We start from the raw sequence: 26,297 nt of genomic DNA, 5'->3' as shown, positions 1-26,297 counted from the left end.
TTCTTATATATAACAGTGGGTGACTACAAATATCTAGTAAAACGCTACTAATAAACAAATATGTATTCAAGTGAAGTAAGAAAAGCAAAAAAACATGCATACGTGAGAGTCTAGTATCTTTAGCGGGTCATTATCGTGCATCCCTTAAGGAACAGTCATTTAGCTAAGGAGTAGCCATATCCATTGTGCCTTAGACATAGTGACATCTTATGTTAGGTATAATGGAGTGTATGTATACATCCGGTGCAGTATTACCCCACTCCAGTTCTTAGATTTATTTGACTTCTAAGACCCTAATAGTTTTCTAACCGGTGGTCGCAAAGGTTGGAGCTGTAGAAGACATGTGCACTGGAATGACCATGGAACATCTTTTTACAAATGAACGGTGCTGGTTCCTGTGTAAGCCAAAGACTAATGCTGTGTTCAATAATCATGCAGTGTTCCGTCATGTCAGCTGAGGAAAGTCGGTTCTCATTCTTGTGAATCCACAAGCTTGTGGTAACATCCGCCAAATACTCACATTGCTGCGCCCTAAGAGTGATAATGACAGAACTCCCGCTGCCGGCTTTAAGGAAATCTTCTTTTCCCGGACACTGGTCAGAGGTTTCTAATGATTCGTGGATATTTCCAAGTGCCATGTCTGATGTGGTTGAGGATGCATTGCTATTCTCAGAGTTTCAATCGTGTGCATGAGTGCCACAACAGTTAGCGATATCCCAGGATAGCTGTGCATGATAAATATCCAGAGAGTCACTCAGATTTTTAAGGAGCGAAAGCAGTGTGATCTCCATGTCTCCCTTAGTTTAGCTCATTTAGTACATTTCAGCAGTTGGTGTATACCTGCTTGTTTGCAGCCTGACCCGTGCTGCCGGGGGGAGGATGAGATATTTTCTTGGTAGGCCGCCGTCTTGAAATTAAACAATCCCAAACACAGCAAAAGTGTCACTAAAACAGCAATGATTCAATAAAGATCTGTTCCGTAGATGATAATGCATAGATTTATAGCTATAACAAAGGATGATGCTGAAGATTCTATGGGATAATCTATGAATTTCTTTGATCTCTCTTGCAGGCTCAAAAATTGCGGCCGGCCATGACCGTTGCTTAGACACGCCCCCAGAGCATGCAGTTTTAAGCAACGTTCTAAATAACTTCTATAAGCAAGTTTTATTCGTTCTCTTAGTATCTTTATTAGAAAAGCAAGAATCTAAGCTTAGAAGTAGGCCCATTCTTGATGCAGCACCATGGGTAGTGCTTGCTGATTGGTGGCTAATGTGATAATAGAAGTAAATTAGAAAGTTGCTTAAAATTGCATGCTCTATCTGAATCATGAAAGAAAACATTTGGGTTTCATGTCCCTTTAAAAATACTGGCCATGGTGGTAACATACCGGCTGTTGGGCAAGGGGCACCGCATTTTTTGTGGTTTTTAAAGTTTTACCTTTAAAGGGACAGTCTAGACCCAATACACAATTTGTACTTATTGTTACATACCAGAGAAGCATCCTGCAACTGGTCCCACATCTATAAACGTATAAGAAGTACATTAAACATTTAAATATTCATTGTTTGTTAGGAGACGAAAATGGTTGCCAAGCCCACCTATTGAGTGTATATTTTGGTATGTTATATTTCTCCAATTACAATCGACTCAAATAAGTTTTCCTACTCACACATGTGGATCTGTGCAATTTGAAACAGCTAGCTGAAAAATATTAAATGTGTACTGCTAAATTATCATACAAGAAAACAGCTTACTGGACAAGAAGAAAGTTGTGGGTGGAGCTTGGTGGCTGTTATCTTCTGTTAACAAACTATGATTATTTTAAAGTTTCATGTACTTCTTACAAGCTTATAGATGTGGGACCTGTTGCAATATACTTGTCTGGTATGTAATAATAAGTAATAAAGAATAAGTATTGGGTCTAGACTGTCCCTTTAATGTATTAATGGTTTACTGCTCATCATCATTTTAGTACTATGAGCAAATTGACTTTTATACTTTTATGCATGTAAGAATCATACATGATGTGTTTCACACAGAATCCATGATGTAACCTATTTGCAAACAGAAGAGAGTTGTTTTGAAAGCATTTACACATCCTTGCGGTTTATTTTTTAATATTTGTTATTTAAAGGGACAGTCTACTTGAAAAATATTATTGTTTAAAAAGATAGATAATCCCTTTATTACCCATTCCCCAGTTTTGCATAAACAATACTGCTATATTAATATACTTTTTACCTCTGTGATTACTTTATATCTAAGCCTCTGCATACTGCCTCCTTATCTCAGTTCTTTTTACAAACTTGCATTTCAGCTAATTAGTGCTAACTCGTAAATAACTTCACGTGAGTGAGCACAATGTTGTCTATATGGCACACATGAACAAGCACTGTCTAGTTGTGAAAAGCTAATAAAATGCACTGATTTAAGAGGTGGCCTTTAAAGGGACATTAAACACTTTGAGATGGAAATATAAAATAATAAATTGTATATATATTTATATATATATATATATATATATATATATATATATATACAGGGAGTGCAGAATTATAAGGCAAATGAGTATTTTGACCACATCATCCTCTTTATGCATGTTGTCTTACTCCAAGCTGTATAGGCTCGAAAGCCTACTACCAATTAAGCATATTAGGTGATGTGCATCTCTGTAATGAGAAGGGGTGTGGTCTAATGACATCAACACCCTATATCAGGTGTGCATAATTATTAGGCAACTTCTTTTCCTTTGGCAAAATGGGTCAAAAGAAGGACTTGACAGGCTCAGAAAAGTCAAAAATAGTGAGATATCTTGCAGAGGGATGCAGCACTCTTAAAATTGCAAAGCTTCTGAAGCGTGATCATCGAACAATCAAGCGTTTCATTCAAAATAGTCAACAGGGTCGCAAGAAGCGTGTGGAAAAACCAAGGCGCAAAATAACTGCCCATGAACTGAGAAAAGTCAAGCGTGCAGGTGCCAAGATGCCACTTGCCACCAGTTTGGCCATATTTCAGAGCTGCAACATCACTGGAGTGCCCAAAAGCACAAGGTGTGCAATACAATACAGTGCAAGACATGGCCAAGGTAAGAAAGGCTTAAAGACGACCACCACTGAACAAGACACACAAGCTGAAACGTCAAGACTGGGCCAAGAAATATCTCAAGACTGATTTTTCTAAGGTTTTATGGACTGATGAAATGAGAGTGAGTCTTGATGGGCCAGATGGATGGGCCCGTGGCTGGATTGGTAAAGGGCAGAGAGCTCCAGTCCGACTCAGACGCCAGCAAGGTGGAGGTGGAGTACTGGTTTGGGCTGGTATCATCAAAGATGAGCTTGTGGGGCCTTTTCGGGTTGAGGATGGAGTCAAGCTCAACTCCCAGTCCTACTGCCAGTTTCTGGAAGACACCTTCTTCAAGCAGTGGTACAGGAAGAAGTCTGCATCCTTCAAGAAAAACATGATTTTCATGCAGGACAATGCTCCATCACACGCGTCCAAGTACTTCACAGCGTGGCTGGCAAGAAAGGGTATAAAAGAAGAAAATCTAATGACATGGCCTCCTTGTTCACCTGATCTGAACCCCATTGAGAACCTGTGGTCCATCATCAAATGTGAGATTTACAAGGAGGGAAAACAGTACACCTCTCTGAACAGTGTCTGGGAGGCTGTGGTTGCTGCTGCACGCAATGTTGATGGTGAACAGATCAAAACACTGACAGAATCCATGGATGGCAGGCTTTTGAGTGTCCTTGCAAAGAAAGGTGGCTATATTGGTCACTGATTTGTTTTTGTTTTGTTTTTGAATGTCAGAAATGTATATTTGTGAATGGTGAGATGTTATATTGGTTTCACTGGTAAAAATAAATAATTGAAATGGGTATATATTTGTTTTTTGTTAAGTTGCCTAATAATTATGCACAGTAATAGTCACCTGCACACACAGATATCCCACTAAAATAGCTAAAACTAAAAACAAACTAAAAACTACTTCCAAAAATATTCAGCTTTGATATTAATGAGTTTTTTGGGTTCATTGAGAACATGGTTGTTGTTCAATAATAAAATTAATCCTCAAAAATACAACTTGCCTAATAATTCTGCACTCCCTGTATATATAAAAATTGAAATTGTAAGCTTTTAAGTTCCTGTTAGAAGTGGAAGTACATATTTGCTGCACACTATTGTGACTTATTCACAACTGTTTCTAATTGGCCTCAGCAGAGAATGTAACCTAAGTTACAACATGGCAGCACCCATTGCTTTATATACACTAAAACTTTAAACTCATTTTGTCAATATTAAAACAACTAATGAAACAACTAATGAAACTTAAAAAAAAAATTATATATATATATTATTTTCAGACTAACCTTTTCTTTAAAAGCATTATTCTATCTAGCATTTATTTAGTGTTTAATATCCATTTAAGGAAGTAGAAATTAGTATATGAGCCTACCTAGGTTTAGCCTTTAAAAAAATAAATACCAAAAGAACAAAGCAAATTTGAAGATAAAATTAAATTGGAAAGTTGTTAAAATGAACATGTAATGTTGTGATTCAGATAGAGTATGCTATTTCAAACATGTTTCCAATTTACTTCTATTATCTAATTTGCTTTATTCTCTTGGTATCCTTTGTTAAAAAATATACATAGGTAGGCTCAGTAGCAGCAATGAATTACTGGGAGCTAGCTGCTGATTGGTGGCTACACATTTTTCTTGTGTTATAGGTTCTCCTGATGTGTTCAGCTAGCTCCCAGTAGTTCATTTCTGATCCTTCAACATAGGATACAACAAGAATGACGAAAATTTGATAAAAGAAGTAAATTTTTAAGTTGTTTAAAATGATATGCTCTATCTGAAACAGGAAAGAAAAATGTTGTGTTTTGTGTTCCTTTAAAATTGCATGCCCTATCTGAATCATGAAAGCTTAATTTTTACTTTACTGTCCCTTTAAGTTTCAGGGTCAACAAATTTTAAAATTCCCTGATATGCTTCTACCTCTAAGGTGACATTAGATCAATTCCTCTATTTGCCTGCTGATAAAACTATACATACAGGTTAGATAGACTGACAGAGAGCGGTAGATAGTATGATACACAAAGAGACAGATAGATAAATGGATGATATAACTTGTGTATAACATTTGTTTTACTATAGATGATAATACATACGTATTTCAGAGAATAATACAAGTATAAATGATTTTGCATAGCTACTTCACGTTAGCTCTGTGGGCGTTTGAGTGCTATTTTCAGTGTAATAGTATATCATATGTAATACTATATTAATTATATATACCGTATATGCTATCCACCCTGTGCATCAACCTTTATAATATACATTAAAAGGACCCAATGCGGGACTAGAGAGAGGCGGGACTAAGGAGAGGTAGGGGTGGAGTATGGAGCTCCTTATGTTGCTTCGGACTACTGTTGCCTAGCAAAAAAGTAACGCAAGCTTGCAGAGAGCGCGCATTAATGTGCCTGGTACACAAGTGATCTTGGTCCCACTGTATTCAGTCCCTGCTGATTTTGGTGTCTGCACTGTCTGGTGAGTTATAAATACTTACATAAGTTATGTTTTCATTAATCGCATTCAGTACAAGCAGATGTGTCTCTCTCCCTGCCCTGATAAGATGCTGAATAGCAAAGCCATACAATAAGCCTTGTAAGTAGTAGTCACTCGAACACACACACTGTTGTTTTTCTCTCTGTCAAAACTAATAAAATGGGATTTTATAATATAAAACCGTTTTCATTTGGTAAAATCTTCCCGTTTTAACTATTGCCTGTAATGATAACAACAGATTATCATATTTGGTTACCAAATTTGCCACCTCACTTTGTGCGTGTTACCGTATATTGCTTTTAAACGGTCAGTCCCCAAGGCTACTAATACTCAGTCTTCTATGTTATAGAGATCAGAGTCATAGCTCAGCCATTCATAGGTAGCTACAGGATACTTATAAACCATATTTGCAGGTAAATGACGTGCTCAGTGGGACATGTGACTCTCTGAGAGGTAGTGACATCATTGCCTCTGCAGAATTGTTCCTTTACACAGAATGAAATTCAAGGAGCTGCTCAGTCATCCTCATTGGTTTTATTTATAAGCAGAGAAACCTAAGAGCTCAAAGCAAGCAATACAAATCACACCAGAGCATGAACACCTGAGTCTTTTTAAGCTGATTCACTTAACTGTTTAAGGACATAAAATACCCCCAAAAAGGGACAAATTTAACAATAATCTCTGCCATTTCCATTTTTTATGAAAGAAAAAAAATAAAATTAATATTTGTTTTAATTATGACTTAATATAACATTATAGACACAAAACCTAACGGGCACAGACACCACTGGATTCAAAAGTTTGCACCTTTCACACACACACACACACACACACACACACACACACACACGTATAAATAAATATAAACAATAAATAATAATATAATATATATATATATATATATATATATATATATATATATATATTTTATAATCTCAATGTTTTAAACTGATTTACAATTTAATAGAGAATTCACATTTTATTCAGGAAGTGCTACTGTTGATTAATTAACTTACTGCAGAGGTCAGGAAATGTTGTCTTGGGCCTTCCTTAAAATCCTTTCTTTTCTTCCAGAATAATGAAAGAATGTTTCATTTGTACACTCAGAAAACAAATATAGCCCCTGCCTAAAACATATTCTTTACTTCTTCATTCTCCATTTTCTAGTAATTTGCTTATTCTCACAGTCTATGAATTCAAACACTTTTGCTGAGTCCAATATAAGAGATAAAGAAGAAAAGTGTGGCACTTTTAAAGCCATAATATCTTGGTATGTGGCTGATTTATTCTGGCTGCCCATCACTGATTTACTGACAAACTGGTTATGACACTAGGTAACGTTATTTGTGGATACATATTACCCTTGGTAAATGACTTTATCTTCCCATGCATAGACCTTAAATGCACATTAAACTGCTGGGTACAACTACAGTAGCAAAGTAACTAACCACTATGCTATTATTTTTCCTCCTGTACCCTTAGGTCTCTGCATCTTCACACCGGGCACCGCCTTATTGGCATTTAAGTATTCCTGTACCCTGTGACAGAAGTGGCACATTTACAGGTCAGTGTTGTCTTCTTGACCAGTCATATTGTGTACAATAAAGAGGTGGAGATGTACATTTTTATATTGCTGCATTTCTCTATGTTATTCATAAGAGCTTTGTTTATATTTATGTAACTTTTAAACCGTGTAGAAAAACAAACTGCAGATGTAACTTTTCTCCTTTCTGTTGTGTGTACTAATCCAGAGTGCAAGGTACAGCTGTTAAAAATCTGGCAATGTCCTTGATCTGTGAAAGTGCACTGTTTTCTGCCGTGTGTACCAAGTAGGGCAGCCACCTCAGCCATGTTTTCCAAGACACTTATAATTTATACATGTTGCAGGGTGTGCAGATAGGAACATGAATTTCAACCCCGGATAGCACACAAATAATGACACTGAACAGTGCTATTCATGTTCCACCCTGCATCATGTATAACTTATGTGTCCAGGAAAACATGGCCAAGTTGGCAACCCTACTACCAAGACAGCGGCACCTGCTATAAAGATGCAGAGCTTTACCTAATGGCTTCTGTAATAGGTTAAAAAAAAAAAGAACAGATTTTAAAGGGACATTAAACACTAAATACATGCTAGATAGAATGATGCATTCAAAGAAAAGATTAGTCCGTGACTAACATGTAGATGTATTTTTTAAAGCTTCATTAGTTGTTTAAAAAGTGGCAAAATAAGTGTAAAGTTTTAGTGTCTATAAAACAATGGGAGCTGCCATGTTGTAACTTGTGTTACCTTCTCTGCTGTGACCAATTAGGGTCAGTTATAAATAGGTCACTAGAGTGTGCAGCCAATGGTTGTGCTGGATTTAACAGTGTTCTGCACTTCCATTTCTAACAGGAACTGAAAAGCTCACAATTTCAGAATGGAATTACAGGCAAAGAGGACAAAATAAATAATGAAAGTATATTGCAGAGTTGTTTTATATATACAATTTATCATTTTATATTACCATCTCAAAGTGTTTAATGTCCCTTTAAAGGGACAGTCTAGTAAAAAATAAACTTTCATGATTCAGATAGGGCATGTCATTTTAAACATCTTTCCAATTTACTTTTATCATCATTTTTGCTTTGTTCTCTTGGTATTAGTTGAAAGCTAAACCTAGGTACGGTCATATGCTCATTTCTTAGCCCTTGAAGGCCACCTCTTATCTGAATGCATTTTGAACTTTTTTACAACTTGAGGGCGTTAGTTCATGTGTGCTATATAGATAACATTGTGCTCATTCCCGTGGAGTTACCTAGGAATCAGCACTAATTGGCTAAAATACAAGTCTGTCAAAAGGACTGAAATAAGGGGACAGTCTACAGAGGCTTAGATACAAGGTAATCACAGAGGTAAAAAGTATATTAATATAACTTGGTTATGCAAAACTGGGGAATGGGTAATAAAGGGATTATCTATCTTTTTAAACAATAAACATTTTTGTGTAGACTATCACTTTAAGAGAGGTGCTGATACAGGTGGGAAAACAATATCTTAGTGAGTAGTTACTATGTTCCTGTAGTTGTACTCAGCAGTTGAATCGACCTTTGAAAAGTCAAATTTAAACTTTCATAATGTTGATACAACAAAAAACAAACAAACCCAAAATACTTTCCAATCTACTGCTATCAACCTTGTCTCTTGTTGAAACATAACTGCATTCCACAAGATCATACCTAGGTAGGCTCAGGAACATGCATTCTGTGCATTATATGGCAGCAGTTTCCCAATATAAAATGTTTGATTCATTTAGCTAAAGAACAACAAATCTACTAAGTATGCTAAACTAAGGTTTCAATAAGGAATACCAGGAGAAAGGTACATTTGATAACCCATTTTGTAGGTTTTTGTATTCAGTGCTGCAGCCCTCTCTGTCTCTCAAGGGGTTAAAGGCATGCTATAGTCTTTTTTATGCAGGAGCACTGTGCCTATGGACCCTATACACAATAATCATTATTACAGTCAGAAACTTGTATGTAGAGCCCAATGTCTCTTTAAAAATATTAAGTGGACTTTAAACTGAATTTGAAATGTGAAGCTGTTCTTTTCAGATTTACCTGGATGTTTGCAATATGCTTCTTTATACCGTGCAGGTTGCATACACGGTAAGTGTTAGCACAAATCTTTTAGTTAAACTGAAACATTACTCCATACATTTTAACTTCAGTTTTATGTCCCTTTAAATATATCTTAGTTTACTACAAGTATGTAAAATATTTGCACATTATTGTGATGATTTAATAGCAGATACACTTTAATTAAGTTGATACTTTTTAGCAGACTGCATTCTTCTAAAAGGTATTACAACCTTCTGAACTGGCGTATCGCCATAACCAATATGACTCCTAGAATTTTTAACTGCCTGAAATAAATGAGAGCGCAATAAACCCAAGAGTGAAACTGGGCCTGAAGTTATGTATTGGTTGTAAGCTGTGTTTTGCCTTGATTGCTCTGCAATCTCCAAAGAGAATTCATTAAATCTTCAGTCTTATTTGGTTGCACAGCTAAATTTAATCCACTCTTGCACCTGACTTTACCAGATGAAAGTAATGGGATATTTGCATTGATCTGTCAGCTTAAGCTGTCATAGTTAAACATGGTGAGAAGACGAATTCCATTCTTTCAATAATGTCTTCTGGCATCATTTCTGCAAGAAACAGTCCCGTCTTCCAGTAAAGCAAAACAGTCTTTAGCTGAATTTAAATATATGAAAATCATCAATTCTTTTTCCAAGTGACAAATGCAAATGGAAACCTTGATCTGTTCTTGTAATAAATCTGTCAGTACATTTATCTCCCTCTCATTTATTTGGGCAGAAGAGAACTTTGGTCCTGATGATTTTTTTTTTTTTAACCTTTTAGAGTTAATCTTTTTTAGAATTCTGCATAATCATTGCAGCAGCATGTTCCGAATGAGATAAATCGCACCTCAGAGTTAGGGTTGCCAGTTTATTTTTGACTATACTGTCCCTTTAAAAGCTGTTCTTTTTTTTTTTTAACCTATTACAGAAGCAAGTAGGTAAAGCTCTGCATTTTTATACAAGGTGCCGCTGTCTTGGCACTAGGGATGCCACTTTGGCCATGTTTTCCTGGGCACTTATGAGTTATCCATGCTTCAGGTTGTGCAGAGAGGAACATGGATACTGCTGTTCAGTGTCACTATTTGTGTGCTGTCCAGGGTTGAAATTTATGTTCCTACCTGCACACCCTGCAGCATTTATAACTCATAGTTGTCCAGAAAAACATGGCTTCTGTGGTAACCCTACTCAGAGTTCAAATGTAACCTATCTCTTAGAGTAAAACTGGGTTTTTACTGGTGGATGTCTGGTATTGCACTTTTTTTTTTTTTGTCTCCTTAACAAGATCACTTTTCATGGGCAAACATGTGTATATATATATATATATATATATATATATATATATATATATATATATATATATATATATATATATATATATATATATATATATATAATGATACAGAAAGAGATCAGCACTCACCAACGTTGTAACCACTCAGTGAACGACCAGTAAACATTAACAAGAATATACACTGCAAAAAGGACAAGACCTGGTGTAGATCCGTGTGGTCCCACAGCAAAGAAAGCCAGCACACGATATTTTGAAAATCACCCTCTTTTAATGCCAAAATAGCATAACGTTTCAGCTCCCACTGGAGCCTTGGTCACATGCAGCAATTCACAAAGGAAAATCAGGCATAAAATAACACTCCCAAACAATCCCTTAAATACCCCCACCCACCAATCAGATACATAGACAAAAACCGCCAAACACAAAACCATTTAACTCAGCTGTGTGCTGTAAGTCCAGTATGGACCGCAAGCGTGTATGCGTAACCATGGGGACACAATCCAACAGCTTAGAGCATCATGTCGCAATTGCGCATGCATGCGCAATAATGTCATCACGCATGTACAGGTTGTCCCGGTAACCATAAACAACGACTATGATCAGCGGAGATACACCGCAATAGAGTACATATCAACTAATGTAAACTAGCAGTTACATTTGTAAGTGGATACCAAGACAATCATGCGCACTTATTGCATAACTTGCAAGATGTAATGTACGATGTATCAAAAAGCTGATAAACAAACCCATGTAATGTGAATGGTGTGTTGATGATAAGCGCAACATATATACAAGTTGCACACATAATACAATATTATGTATCTGAATAACAAGTGAAAAGAACATTTAAACTTTTAAAAACACAAGTAGTTGTAATTGGTAGATTATTATAACACTCAAGAGCAAACACCTATTACTTAAAGGGCCACATTAGGCACATATTACGATCCAACAGGATCAGAGGAAATAGTGTGATATTCAATTGGTGTCAAAAAATAAAACTAGCCAAACCAACTAGACTATATACAAAATTTTGCAACGTGCAGCAAGGACATGGTAGAAATTAATATCAAGATGAAAGGAGACCCACAGTCATTTGTAGAAGCAGCTATAGTCAATAGACATATTCAAGCCTTTAGGTGTTATAGTGTCAAGTCGGTAGATCCAGCGGGATTCCATTTTCAACAGAGCTTTAGCTCGGTCACCCCCACGTCTAGACTTTGGTACGTGGTCAATTAGAATTGTCCTCAAGGAGGAAATGGGATGCCCATCCTGTGCAAAGTTTCGTGCCACCGGCTGATCCGAAGTTCCCTTATCCAAAGCCAATCGAATCGCTGTCTTGTGGTTGGCTAACCTCTCTCTAAAAGACGTAATGGTTTTACCCACATAGTATAGCGAACAAGGGCAAATGATCACGTAAATCACATGGTCTGAAGTGCATGTAAGCCGATGTCGTATGTTGAAGGTGGTGGAACCTGTTACCCACGATCATACCATTGCATGTGATGCAATTACCACATCTATAACACCCCTTCTTCCCAGGGGGTAACCAAGTTTGATTTTGGTAGCTTGCAATAGGATCTGTCTTCACCAGAAGATCACGCAGGTTCTGTGCCCTCTTGTAGACCAATCTCGGTGGTGGTAGCTCTCCAAACGGTAAAGTAGTATCTGTTGAAGCAATCGGCCAGTGCTGTTTAATCACTTCTTGTACTTTTACGTGATGCAGGTGTATATGTGGTAATGAAATTCATACGCTGTTCAGCCGGCTTGAGTGGTTTTGTCAATAATGATTGTTGGCTGAGTGCTAGTGCTTTGTCACTTTGTTCCATAATCAATGGTTCCGGATAGCCTCTATCAATATATTTCTGTGCCATCGTGTCAAGTTGAATCTTCTTGTGGGTCTCCTCAGTGTTATTGCTTATAACACACAGGAGTTGAGACGAGCTTACCCCCTTTTTTGAAAAGACGGATGAAAACTATTATAATGAAGGATTGAATTCTTATCTGTTGGTTTATTATAGAGTGTTGTGTAGAGTATTTTTTGCATAGCTCAAGATCTAAGAAGTGTATACACATATCATTAATGTCCATCTTGAACCGTACAGTAGAATTAAGACCATTAAGATTATTGAACCATGTGGTCAAAGACTCTTTATCACCTCCAAACCATAAAGACATCCTCTATGTAGCGCCTGAAGAATCTGATGGAGCTCTGTGCAGCCAAGAAGATGTGTTCCTGTTCATACATGGACATGTAAATATTTGCATATGACGGGGCCATATTAGACCCCATAGCAGTTCCAAGTGTTTGTAAATAGAATGTATTTTCAAAAAGAAAATAATTCTTGGCTAAACAGAGCTCCAACAGGAACTCCACTGGTGGGCCACAGTAGTGAAGGTTACCTGATAGGATTCTCCTGACCATCTCTATCCCATGCGAATGCGGGATAATTGTATACAAGTTAACGACATCCAATGTGACTAGAATGTCACTATTTTGAATGTCATCCATCTGTGTTAAGAGATGTATAAGCTCAGAGGAATCTCTCAAGTATGACCCAGTCGATTGGACAACAGGTTGCAGGAAGTAGTCAATTTACTCTGCGAGGGGCTGGAATAACGAGCCTCTCGCTGACACAATTGGACAACCTGGTGGGTTGGTCATGCTCTTGTGTATTTTGGGTAAGAGGTACAGTATGGGACTGATAGGGTTCTCAACCATCAAATAACCAAATGTGTCTTTATCAATGAACCCAGCATCCAAAGACATACACAAGAGCTTGTCAACCTGTTCTTTAAATTTAGTGGTTGGGTTAAATGTTAACTTACGATAAGTTGCTCCATCATCAAATACATCTATACATGTGATAATCTAACACCACAATGGGACCGCCCTTGTCGGCTTGTCTAATTACTATAGAACTGTCCTCAGTTAAGGTTTTCAAAGCTCTTCTTTCCAATGTGGTGAGGTTATCTCACGTATCACTCAAACCAAATTGGTTTGAGCTGATGTCCGTGTTAACCATACGTGTAAAAGTTTTAATCGTCGGATGTGTGATGGGTGGTTCAAACAAACTTTTAACCTTAAATGGTTTTGGTTCATAGCAGCATTTTTAAAATATTCTTTGAGTTTTAATTGTCGCTGAAAGCGATGTAGGTCAACACGTATATCAAACACATCAGATCTAGGAGTGGGAATGAACGATAAACCCTTATTCAGTAATGAGAGCTCATCCTCAGACAATATGTGTGAGCTAAGATTATATACTATTGTTTCGTTTTTCGGTTTGTGGCCTTTTTGGTGTTTCCTCCCCCCCCCTAGTATATAATATTATATTATTTTTTTTTTTTTTTAGTAGACAACCCAAAGTATTGATCTAGGCACATTTTGATATATTTCATGCCACCATTTCACCGCCAAATGCGATCAAATACTTTTTTTTTTAACTTTTTCACAAACTTTAGGTTTCTCAACTATTATGGCACAAATTGTTGTAAATGCTTCTCTGGGATCCCCTTTGTTCAAAAATAGCAGACATATATATTTTTATTTTTCCCAGCAGTGAAGGGGTTAAGCAGGTAGTTGGTAAGGTTAATTTTAGCTTTAGTGTAGAGATTACCCTCCCACCTGACACTTCCCACCCCTGATCCCTACCTGATCCTTCTCAAACAGCTCTCTTCCCTCCCGAATCCCCCAATGGTCACCCCATCATAAATACTGGCAGACAGTCTGCCAGTATGCAGTTAAACACCCCTTCTTTTAAATATTTTTTTTTATTGTTATTATTTTCCTAAGTATAAGATTACTTCCTTACCTTCTCACCTCCCTGACCCCTTTCAAAAAGCTCTCTAACCCTCTCCCCCTTCTAACCATTTCCCTCAATCTTACCAGTTTTCTATTTATTTTTAATTAAAAACCAAAAACATTTTTTTCTGTAGTGTAGCTGCCAAACAATCCATCCCCATCCCTCATTTACCCACCTCCCCATCCACAATCCTTTTTCTACCCTCTAATCATCCCCTCCACCATAGGATCCCCCTCTAACTCCTCCCTCCTTTCTTTCCCCCCTACCTGCCGCTCTTATTTATTTATTTATTTTTTTTGCAGCGTAGCGGGCCCACCCGCCTCCCTTCTAACCCTCCCACATCACCAATGATCGGCACCGCAGCTGCTCGATGCACTCTGTGTCCCTCTCTGCATCGGTTACTCTGCACGTCTATTTTTCCACTGCCCCACTCGTGGGGCATGCAGTAATAGCGCAATCTCGCTACTTTTAGCAAGATCACGGCAGAGAGGCCCAGGACTCCCGTTAACGACAGGGTTAGGCGCTGGTACTTAAGGGGATATGATTAAACTAGGATACCAAGAGAACAATTTGATAAAAGTGCAAAGATGAATATTTTACATTTCAATGTTCTTCACATTTATTCATAAATGAGAAAGAGAGAGGGGGACGGACAGACGGACGTTGTTCACATTGGAATGTCAAATATTTACAGTAAATACACACTAACAATTTATAAAAAAAATGAATATTGCATAAATATGCTTTTACATGTTTTCATCTACTTGACTGCAAAGTGCTCCAATGCGCGCACACACATACACATCTTTAGACATTTTTGTATGTATCTCAATGTTAAAGCCTTTTGCCTGCCTTTTTTTTTCTGACTTCATATTATTAAGCCTTTACAAAAAAAAATAATTTTGTGCAATATTTTTTTTAAATTGTATTAGATGGTGTTATTATGAGTAACTTTAATTTTGTAATGTATTTGATGTGTTTTGCGTTACTTTTTGTGTTTTGTGAGCTCTGAGGTCACGCTAACCTGACACGTTAACTTCAATTGCGCTCAAGCGATCGTGTTTACTTTCAGCTTGTAATACTAGCCCTAAACCCGATGTGCACAAATAGCAGTGATAAACCGCTTATAAAACTTAATAAACGACTTTGCAATATATTTTCATTATTTATTTTGCCATCTTTTCATGTAATTTAGCTCTAAAAAATTTGCAATTTCTAATACTCACAGCCTGTAATGAAGCCTGAGGGCTTTTTAAGGCTAACTCTACTACATATCGTTCCCTAATTGTCTTTAATTGATAACTGCAAATAAATGCATTTTATACTAACTGTATGACCATGGTTAGCCTGGTTTCTTACTAAAGCCCAGATTGTCTCCTTTTAAATAAGGCAAATGCTGGGTGGAGTTTGGCTATTGAAAAATAATTGCAGAAAAAAGGATGTTAATTTGTTTAAAGAAACATTAAGACTTGGCTGATATGTTATTCTATAGCAGTGTTGGCTAACCTTTGCACCCCAGATGTTTTGAAAGTACATTTCCCCTCTGCAGTCTAGTTGAACATCATGGGAAATGTAGTTCCGAAACATCAGGGGTGCCAATGTTAGCTATCATCTATAGCAACACAACAGAAATGCACTGTAATTACAAGGTGTTCACTGCCTTAATTACTTAAAGGGCCATGATACCCAAATGTTGAAACACTTGAAAGTGATGCAGCATAGCTGTAAAAAGCTGACTAGAAAATATCACCTGAACATCTCTCAAGATATTTTACCTCAAAAATTCCTCCGTAGCCACATCCCATTGTAAAGGGCTTCTAAGCAGCAAATCAGTATGTCTGTCCCGGGACAGCTAAGGGAGTGAGCTTACGTGGACACTCATCTTATTTCCCTATTCAGTTTAAGGAAGTTTACTATGAAATCTCATGAGAGTTAAGTCAAATCTCATGAGATTACAGTAAAAGAGTTCATGACCTCAGCACTGCTGATACTGACTGGCTGCTGTTCATTTCTTCATTTTTTATATATTATTTTTTTTACCTGTAGCTGAGCAACAGCTGAAGTATAACTTTTTACACAGAACTTACTCTGCTGAGCCGAGGAAATTGTGAGGTAAAATATCTTCTTTTTTTACATAGAGATGCTCAGGTGGTATTTTCCTGTCAGCTTGTTACAGTTATACTGCATCAGTTTCAAGTGATTTAGCATATGAGTATTATGTCCCTTTTAAGTATGTTGTTTTATATGCCTTTAACACATTAACTCATCTCTGGATTATTTGAAATACAGTTGAAAAAAAAAACTATATCAAGTGTGTTAGTTAATGAAAAGCATTTCGGCTGTCCGTTATTAGGTGTAGACAAACAGGCATAATCCGCTCTCAGTCATGTTAGTTGTTAGTTATTACAAAACTTGATATTGGTTTTAAATATACGGACAAAGTCAAGCAAACGATACAGATTTTCCTTCCTCCTTGAGTGAGTATAACAAAACAGTCTGTCAGGACAGTTTCCGTGTGTGCATAAACAGAAGACCGGGTTTGTCAAGGCATAACAGCCAACAGCTCACTAGACCATAGTCGGTACAGATTCTACGGTACTCCCAGAGCTGCCCCTCCGTCTCCACACCGGTAAAACTACTTGTCCCACTCACGTTCGCCAACTCCGACGACCATTAGGACAATGCTGTGATATTCAGGTAAGACACAGTCAGTTTACCTTCCAAGATTGGCGTAACATGCTGCCTGCTTCACAGGGGCGTGACTTTCCCGCTACGCTCGTAAGCGTCATGATCTTGTTACAGATTTGGCAACTTTTATATCCACCTTCAAATAGGTTCCAGTGAAATCTATTAAATGGATTGCTCACTTTGCTCACATAATTCATTATAACATTCTACATATTGCTAATGCCTCAGTATATATCTACAAATACATAGATCTACAACTTTTAATAGAAAGAGAGTGGGATCCTCTAACACAATACATAAAGTTAAACAATAATGAATACAAGGATATTGATACGGAATGATATCGGTCAACAGTAAAGAATTAATTAATTCTGCAAAATCTCCTTATTTCAGCTAAAATAAGTATAATAATTATACTTTCTTTTGTTTATGTAAATGTTGAATATTGACTACATGTCTGTGCCCCAGAAACATTAATAGCTTGTTATGGAACTCTGCATATCTGAATGGGATTGATCCTTATCTCTGTAATAGGTTATCTGTTAAAAAGTGCTGAAGTTAGACAGAGTTTTTGAACCCTGAAGCTACCGCTATACTGCTCAGACACAATCCTGGTAGGCAGTTTCCTGGATCTCCTTTGTGTCTAGATCTAGAACTGTATTTCCAAGCATGCCACAACTAGGGAAGAGCTTTGGATAGGGTTATATGGTGGTGCTTGCATGCTGCTTGAATTGTCTTTCTGGGCTTAGACAGTGTGAGGCTGCTATGGGCTAGATTACAAGTGGAGTGCTAATTTATTGCTATCCCGAGCTTGCGGTAGCAATTAGTGCTCCGAAAAAATATCCCCCAATTGCCCCCAAAATTAAGTATATTGTATTTATTTTTTTAATAAACCAGTTATTAGGGTTAAATTTGGCGGTTGAGTGGTGTTAGAAAAAAACAGCACTGAAAAATGCCTTTACATTGCGGTCTATGTGAAACGATGTGTTCCCTGTAAATATAAAAGTATTTTATTATTATTTTTTTTTTTTATCTGTAACCAGAATTTTTTTTTTTTAAGGACTTGAAAGTCAAAATTAATCTTTCAGGAGTCAGCCCCATGCAGTTTTAAAAGACGTTTCAGTTTTACTTCTATGATCAAATTTACATTGCTCTCTTGGTATCCTTTGTTAAAAAGAGCATACCAAGTTAAGCTCAGGGACTGCAATATATAACTAAGAGCTAGCTTGCTATTGGTAGCTATGCACATATGCCACTTGTCAGAGGCTCACCAGATTTCTTGAGCTAGCTCCCAGTAGGGCATTGCTACATGTTTAACCAGTTTGTATGGGTTAAACACTGTTATATGCAAAACAAAAGCTCAATAATAACACATTACAGCTTTTTCTATTTGCTTTTTTAATGTTCCTTTAAAAAATCAATATATATTTTGATTGGCATTTTAATTCCACTAATGTTGTGCAGTTATGAAGTATTCTGTTGTAATGTGTAATATTCAATTGCTAGTTGTTATAATAAAAAAAAAAAACAGGGCCCGGCAATTGTAAATGCTCATGATCTTGTACTAAGCGTAGCATCATAAAGCCTGAAATAATGAGGTTAGAAATAAAGACTAGCGTAATGCTGTTTGCCATGTACTTTATTAAAATTTCAGTAAAAATCCATTATTTTGCATTCTGGATAGTGGCTTTATGCCATTTTAGAAGATGTCTTCCATTTACTACTTTCCAGTGAAATTACAGGAACTTCTGAACACCTAGTGTAAGTCAAAGAAATGTCAGTAATAAAACATTTACATGTAGCCTGCAAACATTTAAAAGTAAGTTCAGCAGAAAATTAGTTAAACAAAGAGGATTTTAAAGTTTGACTATCTCCACCTTTTGTTTTTCCTTTCCATTGGTGACAAGTTAACGCAACAATCAGAAAACAAAAAAAAATGCTACTTAAGTAGACATAAATGTCTTTATTAAAGGGACATGCGACAATTTTTTGTTATTCATACAATAAAAAAAACAAAAATATTGTTCCTATTTACATCATTATCAAATGTACTTTTTTCATGGTATTCTTTGTTAAAAAGCATACCTAAGTAGTTTCAGGAGTGTGCACGGGTCTGGACCACTATATGGCAGCAGTTTTGCAAGGCTGTGTTTTAAAAATATTATACATTGTGCAAATACTGGCCTAGATTTGGAGTTTGGCGTTAGCCGTGAAAACCAGCGTTAGAGGCTCCTAACGCTGGTTTTAGGCTACCTCCAGTATTTGGAGTCACTCAAAATAGGGTCTAACGCTCACTTTTCAGCCGCGACTTTTCCATACCGCAGATCCCCTTAAGTAATTGCGTATCCTATCTTTTCAATGGGATTTTTCTAACTCCAGTATTTAGAGTTGTGGCTGAAGTGAGCGTTAGAAATCTAACGACAAAACTCCAGCCGCAGGAAAAAAGTCAGTAGTTAAGAGCTTTCTGGGCTAACGCCGGTTCATAAAGCTCTTAACTACTGTACTCTAAAGTACACTAACACCCATAAACTACCTATGTACCCCTAAACCGAGGTCCCCCCACATCGCCGCCACTCGATTACATTTTTTTAACCCCTAATCTGCCGACCGCCACCTACGTTATCCTTATGTACCCCTAATCTGCTGCCCCTAACACCGCCGACCCCTGTATTATATTTATTAACCCCTAACCTGCCCCCCACAACGTCGCCGCCAGCTACCTACAATAATTAACCCCTAATCTGCCGACCGCAAAGCGCCGCCACCTACGTTATACTTATGTACCCCTAATCTGCTGCCCCTAACACCGCCGACCCCTATATTATATTTATTAACCCCTAATCTGCCGCCCTCAACGTCGCCTCCACCTGCCTACACTTATTAACCCCTAATCTGCCGAGCGGACCGCACCGCTACTATAATAAAGTTATTAACCCCTAATCCGCCTCCCTAACCCTATAATAAATATTATTAACCCCTAATCTGCCGACCGGAGCTCACCGCTATTCTAATAAATGGATTAACCCCTAAAGCTAAGTCTAACCCTAACACTAACACCCCCCTAAGTTAAATATAATTTTTATCTAACGAAATTAATTAACTCTTATTAAATAAATTATTCCTATTTAAAGCTAAATACTTACCTGTAAAATAAATCCTAATATAGCTACAATATAAATTATAATTACATTGTAGCTATTTTAGGATTAATATTTATTTTACAGGCAACTTTGTAATTATTTTAACCAGGTACAATAGCTATTAAATAGTTAAAACTATTTAATAGTTACCTAGTTAAAATAATTACAAAATTACCTGTAAAATAAATCCTAACCTAACACTATACTATCATTAAATTAATTAAATAAAATACCTACAATTACCTACAATTAAACCTAACACTACACTATCAATACATTAATTAAATACAATATCTACAAATAACTACAATGAAATAAACTAACTAAAGTACAAAAAATAAAAAAGAACTAAGTTACAAAAAATAAAAAAATATTTACAAACATAAGAAAAATCTTACAACAATTTTAAACTAATTACACCTACTCTAAGCCCCCTAATAAAATAACAAAGCCCCCCAAAATAAAATATGCCCTACCCTATTCTAAATTACTAAAGTTCAAAGCTCTTTTACCTTACCAGCCCTGAACAGGGCCCTTTGCGGGGCATGCCCCAATAAGTTTAGCTCTTTTCCTGTAAAAAAAACATACAATACCCCCCCCCAACATTACAACCCACCACCCACATACCCCTAATCTAACCCAAACCCCCCTTAAATAAACCTAACACTAAGCCCCTGAAGATCTTCCTACCTTGTCTTCACCTCACCGGGTTCACCGATCGGTCCAGAAGAGCTCCTCCGATGTCCTGATCCAAGCCCAAGCAGGGCTGAAGATGTCCATGATCCGGTAGAAGTCTTCATCCAAGCGGGGCAGAAGAGGTCCATGATCCGGCTGAAGTCTTCATCCAAGCGGGGCAGAAGAGGTCTTCCATCCGATTGAAGTCTTCATCCAAGTGGGATCTTCTATGGTCATCCATCCGGAGCGGCAGGATCCTGAAGACCTCCGACGTGGAACATCCATCCTGGCCGACGACTGAACGACGAATGACGGTTCCTTTAAATGACGTCATCCAAGATGGCGTCCCTCGAATTCCGATTGGCTGATAGGATTCTATCAGCCAATCGGAATTAAGGTAGGAATATTCTGATTGGCTGATGGAATCAGCCAATCAGAATCAAGTTCAATCCGATTGGCTGATCCAATCAGCCAATCGGATTGAACTTGATTCTGATTGGCTGATTCCATCAGCCAATCAGAATCAAGTTCAATCCGATTGGCTGATCCAATCAGCCAATCGGATTGAACTTGATTCTGATTGGCTGATTCCATCAGCCAATCAGAATATTCCTACCTTAATTCCGATTGGCTGATAGAATCCTATCAGCCAATCGGAATTCGAGGGACGCCATCTTGGATGACGTCATTTAAAGGAACCGTCATTCGTCGTTCAGTCGTCGGCCAGGATGGATGTTCCACGTCGGAGGTCTTCAGGATCCTGCCGCTCCGCTCCGGATGGATGACCATAGAAGATCCCGCTTGGATGAAGACTTCAATCGGATGGAAGACCTCTTCTGCCCCGCTTGGATGAAGACTTCAGCCGGATCATGGACCTCTTCTGCCCCGCTTGGATGAAGACTTCTACCGGATCATGGACATCTTCAGTCCCCCGCTTGGGCTTGGATCAGGACATCGGAGGAGCTCTTCTGGACCTATCGGTGAACCCGGTGAGGTGAAGACAAGGTAGAAAGATCTTCAGGGGCTTAGTGTTAGGTTTATTTAAGGGGGGTTTGGGTTAGATTAGGGGTATGTGGGTGGTGGGTTGTAATGTTGGGGGGGGGGTATTGTATGTTTTTTTTACAGGCAAAAGAGCTGAACTTATTGGGGCATGCCCCGCAAAGGGCCCTGTTCAGGGCTGGTAAGGTAAAAGAGCTTTGAACTTTAGTAATTTAGGATAGGGTAGGGCATTTTTTTATTTTGGGGGGCTTTGTTATTTTATTAGGGGGCTTAGAGTAGGTGTAATTAGTTTAAAATTGTTGTAAGATTTTCTTATGTTTGTAGATATTTTTTTATTTTTTGTAACTTAGTTCTTTTTTTGTTTTGTTCTTTAGATAGTTTATTTCATTGTAGTTATTTGTAGGTATTGTATTTAATTTATTTATTGATAGTGTAGTGGTAGGTTTAATTGTAACTTAGGTTAGGATTTATTTTACAGGTAAATTGTAATTATTTTAGCTATTAAATAGTTCTTAACTATTAAATAGCTATTGTACCTGGTTAAAATAATTACAAAGTTGCCTGTAAAATAAATATTAATCCTAAAATAGCTACAATGTACTGTAATTGTTATTTATATTGTAGCTATATTAGGATTTATTTTACAGGTAAGTATTTATCTTTAAATAGGAATAATTTATTTAATAAGAGTTAATTAATTTTGTTAGATTAAAATTATATTTAACTTAGGGGGGTGTTAGGGTTAGACTTAGCTTTAGGGGTTAATACATTTATTAGAATAGCGGTGAGCTCCGGTCGGCAGATTAGGGGTTAATAATTGAAGTTAGGTGTCGGCAATGTTAGGGAGGGCAGATTAGGGGTTAATACTATTTATTATAGGGTTAGTGAGGCGGATTAGGGGTTAATAACTTTATTATAGTAGCGCTCAGGTCCGGTCGGCAGATTAGGGGTTAATAAGTGGAGGCGACGTTGTGGGGGGCAGATTAGGGGTTAATAAATATAATATAGGGGTCGGCGATGTTAGGGCAGCAGATTAGGGGTACATAGGGATTATGTAAGTAGCGGCGGTTTACGGAGCGGCAGATTAGGGGTTAATAATAATATGCAGGGGTCAGCGATAGCAGGGGTGGCAGATTAGGGGTTAATAAGTGTAAGGTTAAGGGTGTTTAGACTCGGGGTACATGTTAGGGTGTTAGTTGCAGACGTAGGAAGTGTTTACGCATAGCAAACAATGGGGCTGCGTTAGGAGCTGAACGCAGCTTTTTTGCAGGTGTTAGTTTTTTTTTTCAGCTCAAACAGCCCCATTGTTTCCTATGGGGGAATCGTGCACGAGCACGTTTTTGAGGCTGGCCGCTTGCGTAAGCAACTCTGGTATCGAGAGTTGAAGCTGCGTTAAAAATGCTCTACGCTCCTTTTTTGGAGTCTAACGCAGCCTTCATGTGGACTCTCAATACCAGAGTTATTTTTATGGTGCGGCCAGAAAAAAGCCGGCGTTAGCTACGCGGGTCGTTACCGACAAAACTCCAAATTTAGGCCACTGTGTTTATAAACATTCTTGCAAAACTGCTGCCCTATATTGCGCCAGACATGTGCATGCTAATTTTTTTTTTTACTCAGGGGCTTTGCTTTGGGGGGGGGGGGGGGGCGGCTGAAGGGGATGCGGTAGCCCTTATCATATTTCCCTCCATTTGTGATCCCACTTGGCTTTCCTACACCCAGTACCACTAATAGTACTTCCTATAGCACATCCCAACCCCACTTGCATCCCCATCCCCCAAGAATGCTGATGGGCTTCCATCCCTATTCTTACTTTCTTATAAAGAGACTGTTTAACAAAAGTAAGCTTTGAAGAGGTTTTTGTTTTGTGCTATTGCTGAACAATTAATTTTGTATTTTAGAGATTTCCTTTTCCTTTTGAGAGGCTTGACTGCTTCTCTCTGTAGTATTGCTTGCTGAACATGGGCACCATCCATGGTCACATAATAACAAAAATCCCTATAGTTTCTAACAGATCATTTTGTGGGAGCATTTGTTGTGTTTCAGCTTGAATAGAATTTACTCCATGAGTTGCTGTTACTTAAAGGGACAGTCAAGTCCAAAAAAAACTTTCATGTTTCAAATAGGGCATGTAATTTTAAACAACTTTCCAATTTACTTTTATTACCAATTTTGCTTTGTCTCTTGGTATGCTTAGTTGAAAGCTAAACCTAGGAGGTTCCTATGCTAATTTCTTAGACCTTGATGGCCAGCTCTAATATAAATGCATTTTGAAAGTTTTTCACCACTAGAAGGCATTAGTTCACGTGTTTCATATAGATAACATTGAGCTCATGCACTTGAATTTACAATGGAGACAGCTCTGATTGGCTAAAATGCAAGTCTGTCAAAAGAACTGAAATAAGGGGGCAACACACAGAGAAAGTCCAGCACTCACTTACAAGCTTTCAGCTAAGATTTAAAAGCAAAAATGGAAAGGTTAGTTACCGCATCTGGCCAAATGGGACAAGCTCAGGTACCACATCAAGGTCCTTTCCAATACCTGAGACCCTAAAACAGCCACACAATGCAAGCTCTCAAATCCAAACAACTGGGAGCAAGGGAAGGGTGCACAGGCTTATGTAATCACCCAGGAAATATACAAAACATGGAAGGGGACTGCACTCTCACACCGGACCGGGTACACATCCCATGACCCTGTAACATGCTCAGCCCTGGGTGCTCACCGGCACTCACAGGAAGCTGTGCTGTCCCCAGAGTCACAGGCAGTTAACCCCAGACAGGTCTGGGTGCAAGAACCATAGGGTTTAACTGCCTGTGACTCTGGGGACAGCACAGCTTCCTGTGAGTGCCGCTGAGCATGTTACAGGGTCATGGGATGTGTACCCGGTCCGGTGTGAGAGTGCAGTCCCCTTCCATATTTTGTATATTTCCTGGGTGATTACATAAGCCTGTGTACCCTTCCCTTGTTCCCAGTTTGTTTGGATTTGAGAGCTTGCATTGTGTGACGTTGTACCTGGGCTTGTCCCATTTGGCAAAATAAGGGGGCAGTCTGCTGAGGCTTAGATACAAGGTACTTACAGAGGTAAAACGTGTATAATTATAACTGTGTTGGTTATGCAAACCTGGGGAATTGGTAATTAAAAGGACAGTCAAGTAAAAAAAAAACTTTCATGATTTAAATAGGGCATGTCATTTTAAACAACTTTAAAATTTTGCTTTGTTCTCTTGGTATTCTTAGTTGGAATCTAAATCTAGAAGGTATATATGCTAATTTTTAATCTGAATTCATTTTTAATCTGAATGCATTTTGACAGTTTTTCACCACTAGAGGGCGTTAGTTCATGTGTTTCATATAGATAAGATTGAGCTCAAGCACGTGAAGCTCCTAAGAGCAAGCACTGATTGGCTAAAAATGCAAGTCTGTCAAAAGAACTGAAATAAGGGGGTAGTTTGCAGAGCCATAAATATAAGTTAATCACAGAGGTAAAAAGTATATTATTATAACTGTTTATTATGCAAAATTGGGGAATGGGTAATAAAGGGATTATCTACCTTTTTATACAACAAAAATTCTGTTGTTGACTGTCCCTTTAAGTTAAAATGTATTGGGATATAGTGTTGATCATCAGTCTCTGGTGGTGAGACCCTCAAGTGTTTGGGGATGTCACATTTTCTAGGCCTAACTGAACAGTTTGAGATTGCATCTATTCATTATATAGTCTTCTGTTATAGGGGCATAAAACCCAAGATTCAGTAGACTTGCCTAAAATCCGAAACAAACCTAAAAAACTTTTGATGTACCTTATGTTAAATAGTGCTAAAGTCCTTATCCTGCAGAGATGTTATTATGTTGTTCGTTTACATTAGAAAAATTAAAACTGAGCTGCATTAACAATGTAAGAGAGAAACGAAAAGGACTTTCTAATTGAACTTTTTACACAACTATGAAGACACCTATTATTCAAATTGCCGCCTGTGTTTCATATAACTTGACTATTGTGAAAGTCTGTTATACTTGATAACTCTGTATGGTCTCTCATTTTCTTGTTGTATATAATATGCTCAATAAAAATCTTAAAACATAAAACCCAAGATTCAGATACAACATACATATTTAAACAACTTTGCAATTTACTTCTATTATTTAATTTGCTTCATTCTCTTGGTATCCTGTGTTGATACCTAGGTAAGCTCAGGAGCAGGAAAGCACTACTGTAAGCTAGCTGCTGATTGGTGGCTGCATTTTGTGATTGGTTTTCCAGATGTTTTTAACTAGCTCCCAGTAGTGAATTGCTTCCTCTTAATCACAGAATATCAAGAGAATGAAGCAAACTTGATAAAATAAATTTAAATGACACTTTAAATTAGTTTAATGTCCCTTTTAAAAATCATTGTTCATTTTAAAGGGGCTGTTCAATCCAGAAATGTTATTGTTTAAAAAGATAGAATCTTTTTATTACCTATTCCCCAGTTTTGCATAACCAACACTGTTATATTAA

At 37.6% G+C, this 26,297-nt stretch overlaps 1 long non-coding RNA gene across 1 annotated transcript in view; it reads left to right on the top strand.

Moving 5' to 3' along the window:
• The first annotated feature begins 5,473 nt into the window (after positions 1 to 5,473).
• LOC128655383 (uncharacterized) overlaps positions 5,474 to 26,297 on the top strand; it is a 62,893-nt gene continuing 42,069 nt past the window's right edge. The window contains exons 1-2 of the long non-coding RNA XR_008401773.1: positions 5,474 to 5,555; positions 7,056 to 7,137. This is a non-coding gene — a long non-coding RNA (uncharacterized LOC128655383). The remainder of the gene's footprint in view (positions 5,556 to 7,055; positions 7,138 to 26,297) is intronic.

This window comes from Bombina bombina, chromosome 4 (assembly GCF_027579735.1).
Source record: "Bombina bombina isolate aBomBom1 chromosome 4, aBomBom1.pri, whole genome shotgun sequence".
Taxonomy (NCBI): Eukaryota; Metazoa; Chordata; class Amphibia; order Anura; family Bombinatoridae; genus Bombina; species Bombina bombina.
The sequence above is the reverse complement of the archived record's forward strand: the minus strand, read 5'-3'. Positions and strand labels throughout refer to the sequence as shown.